This window comes from Chenopodium album, chromosome 2 (assembly GCF_948465745.1).
Source record: "Chenopodium album chromosome 2, dcCheAlbu1.1, whole genome shotgun sequence".
Lineage (NCBI taxonomy): Eukaryota > Viridiplantae > Streptophyta > Magnoliopsida > Caryophyllales > Amaranthaceae > Chenopodium > Chenopodium album.
Window position 1 is genome coordinate 45,249,210 of NC_137835.1, and position 4,107 is coordinate 45,253,316.

At 37.9% G+C, this 4,107-nt stretch overlaps 1 non-coding gene across 1 annotated transcript; it reads right to left on the bottom strand.

Moving 5' to 3' along the window:
- Nucleotides 1-3,009: 3,009 nt before the first annotated feature.
- LOC145608057 (small nucleolar RNA R71) lies at nucleotides 3,010-3,115 on the bottom strand. The gene has a single exon (XR_014105712.1). It is a non-coding gene; the product is annotated as a small nucleolar RNA R71 (small nucleolar RNA).
- Between the last annotated feature and the right edge of the window lie 992 nt (nucleotides 3,116-4,107).

Sequence of the window (4,107 nt, forward strand, 5' to 3'; positions counted from 1 at the left end):
AGAAATTCAAAAGAGAAACTTTTTAAATTAAAATAAAAAGCATATCAAGGGGTACGTTCGTAAACTTCGCTACTAAAAAGGGAACAAGAATGTAATTCTTGCCTCCACATCTGCTATTGCGTATTAGGTGACATGTTACTAAGGCCACATCAACTGCTTATGTGGATGTTCAAGTTCAGGGCGTCCTAGCTAATGTCATTTCTGTGTCTTTTTTTCGGGATTTACTACACTCACTTACATGTTTAAAAAAATTTCGATCTCCCAAATTTTTAACCAACCGACATTCTCTGTTAGGGTTTTATCAAATTGGAAAATTTCGCAACCTTCTTCCTAAAATTTCCCAAAATTTATTTGGAAAATACGGTTTTATTCTAAATCGTCGACATCTTCTCATAGGGTTTTCTAAAAACTCGCCTCAATTTTATCAAAAATCAAAATCCAAATTTGATTCCATTTACAAGATTCTTCACCAATTTGATTCCATTTACAAGATTGTAGATCTGCAGTTAATATCCTGCCCAAAGAAGATTCAATTTTAAAGATTCCAAGGTCAATTCCAATTTCAATTTGCTCCTTTGCCCAGTATATCACCTTTTAAATTTGGACAGCTGTAAGGAGGTTGTACCCATCGTAGGAAATCTTTCTCGTTAAATGCCCATGGCCCTTTAAAAACCTATGACTTTACACTTGTTAGGGTGTATTAAGATTTGAATTCCTGAATATTTGCGGGACCTTGAATTAGAATTGATTATGTCATTACGCATTTTTGTAAAATCAAGTAGGAGTCGCCAATGAGTTTTAGGAAAACTCATAAACCTCGTTCATGTATTTCTCCCAAGTAGAGTTGATAAGTATCATTTAAGACACATTTTAGGGCGTTTTTCTCCTTTTGTTTTAGGTTTATTTTGGTCTTTCACGTTATTTCTTGTCCATTTAGTCTCGTTTTAGTTAATCATGCTTTAGTTTATGTTTTAAGGCCTTAATTTGCAATTCTATGCATTTTACTCGGTTTCCAGCTTGTTTTGCGTTCTTTTGTTTGTGATCTTTCACTCTCTCTCGTGTTCTATTTTGTCTAGGTAAGGCCAGAGTCTTCATGAGAAAAAGTGTTAAAGCAAATTAAGCTATGAAGCAAGCACGAGCAGCCTAAGGAGCAGCCAGGCAGCAGCCTACGAGCAGCAAGCAGCGCAGCCCACAGTAGCAAGCACCGCCGCCGCGGGCGCGACCCAGCCACTACGGGCGCGACTGCTGCCACCGCGGGCGCAGCCCCTTGCACTCCTAGCCACTCCAAATTTTAGTAGATGGTTGGGAGATGCCAGCCAGCGGGCGCGGCTCTCCGGCCACCGTGGTCGCGGCCCTTGCTCCGCAGGCGCCGCTTTTTGGGTTTTTCTCGAGGTTTTGTTTCGTTTTTTCTCAGTTTTTCGGGATGTATATATATTATAAGACCTTCTTAAGACATTTTATCATCCAATTTCTTAGTTATGTCTTACTTTCTCTTTGATCTAATTAGGATTATGGTTAGATTAGAGTAATCTAGAGAGAGATAGTAGTGTAGATTAGGATTTTCTCCATTATTGCACTTTGATTTTCTTTAAGCTTTGTCAATTCAAATCTTCCATTAGTAATCTCTTCTTCCTGTATCTTTACTTTTGTTTATTGCTTTCATTTTGTTTATTTATTGATTTGTTATTTTGTTACTGCTTAATTGTTCTTGTTGGTTTGATTTCCATGTTTAACCTTATTACTTATGCTTTCTTACATTGTTAGTTTCTCTCCCCTAGGCTAAGTTTTTTTTGCTAGGGATAGGGGGTGAAAAGCATGTATTAATATTGATGATTGATGATGATTTGGTTGAGCTCATGCTATAAATTCGTGAATGTATGATTTTGATGACTTAAGATTATTAGTAGCACATTGTTTGATGTTCCCTAATTTAGATGCATAAGAGATTTAAATTAAGATCAGATCACCTTTACGTTAGTGATTGCATGAAAATGAATTGTTGAAGTAGAGTTTTATGTATTAAGCACTCTTAATCTCTCAATTTGAAAAGTGTCTAATTGGATGCATGAAAGTGATCTCGATTAGGTTAAGAGATTTGCTTAGACAATTGCGTGAGAGTGAGTTGTTTAAGTAGAATTTAGTATTCTATGGCTTGTTCTTCATGATAATCATTGTTGTCCATCTTCATTTAATCGTGTTTGACACCCCCGTATCCCCCCCTAGCGTTGTTTCCCTTTGGTTTAATCATTCTTTATCTTTTTTTCTTAATTGTTTTAGTGCTTTTAATCAAAGAAACTCAACAAATATATACTTCCATTGACTCTTGCATTAGTGAATTTGGTGTTTAAACTAGTGTGCTTCCTTTTAGGTTCGACCCTTTACTTGCCACCAACTAGTTTAGTGTAAGTTTAGGTATTAAAAATTTCTAATTTGGTTAGGGTTAGTAGTCCTTACGACCTACTTGACCTCGATCAAATTTTAGCGTCGTTGCCGGGGAAGCGGCTTATTTAGCATTTATTTTTGCTATTGTTAGAGTCATTTTATTTGCTTTTCATGTTGTTTTGATTGTTTAACCCTACTTGTCATTGCTAATCATGTGCTTAGCTTTGTCGTGTTCAAAGAAAGATATGGCAAGGCAAGAGAATGACCTTTATTTTAGAGAGTTTGGAAATCCAGAAATCTATGAGCTTACGAGTGGTATACTTCTCCCAACCACTGAGACTAATTTCAAAATCCATCCACAATATGCTAGGATGGTATAAATTGAGCAATTTTTTGGAGGTGCAAGTGAAGACCCTATTGAGCATTTGGACGGGTTCCTTGAGTTGTGTGCAATGATGCAAACAAATGAAGTGAGCTAAGAATACATTCGTATCCATCTCTTTTGGCAATCTCTCACCAGAAGAGTAAAGAAATGGTTCAAGCTTTTGAAGCCCAACTCTCTCACCACATGGAAGGAAGTTGCAAAGACGTTTCTCAAGAGGTTCATTTTCGATGAGCAAACCGCACAAATGAGGAGGAAGATAGTTTCCTTTGAGCAAGATTCGGATGAAACTCTTGGGGAAGCTTGGGAAAGGTTTAAGGATTTGATTAGAGCATGTTCTCATCATGAATTCAACCATAATTTGCTTATGAGATTTTTTTATGATGGCTTGGAGCCAATGTAAAGGATTATTCTAGATGCGGGTACCGGTGGGCAATTGATTAAGATCCCTCAAAGCCAAATTGAAGCAACAATTGAAGAAGTGGCAACTAGCTATTCTTGGGGAAGTCAAAGAAGGTCCCAAGCAAAAGCAAGAAGATCTGTATGAGTTGAAGAAAGTCGGCCAACTTAAGCACATAGTTGAGCTCTTGAATAAGGGTCTTTCCAAGTTGAACTCAAGTGTTGGTTTAGGTTCAAAATTTTCACAAATCATTGATTTCTCATGTGCTCGTTGTGGTGGGACGGATCATGATGCATCCTATTGTAGAGAGTTCAATCCCAAGCATGGTGAGGTTTTGACTTTGAGAGAAGAAGTGTTTGTAACCCAAGCTCAATCCCAACAACTTCAATAACCTCCAAGGAAAGAAAGCTCCTACCCCAAGATGAACCTCTCTTCAATCCACCAACCCAAAATTTTTCCTACCCTTCCAACCAAATATGGAACTTTCAAGATCAACATCATGACCTATATCCTCAAGCATATGAAGAACAATCCCCACCCGACCACACACAAATCCAAAATTTTCAACAAACTCAAAATATCACTCAACAAATCCAAGAGAACAAATCTCCCAATGAAGTTGTTGATTCCCAACTAGCCGAAATTTCTTCTCTCCACTCAACCCCAAAACTCCCCTTACAATCATCTACTAACCATTCGCATACTTTCCAACCTAAATTTTGCAAGGAGGATGAGAGCAAGAAGGGCAAGGGTGTAGAGGATGTGGTTGAGAAGAAGTTTCAAAAACAAGATGAGAAGACATTTGATTTTAGTGAACCAAACGAGTTTGAAGGCCCGATTCCCTTTCCTAGTAGGCTAGTTGGTAATGTTGCTTTGAGGGTCCGTATGGCGGTGAGTGTATGTAGAGTCGATGTGGTCGATTGTGAGATGGTTACTGAGAGCT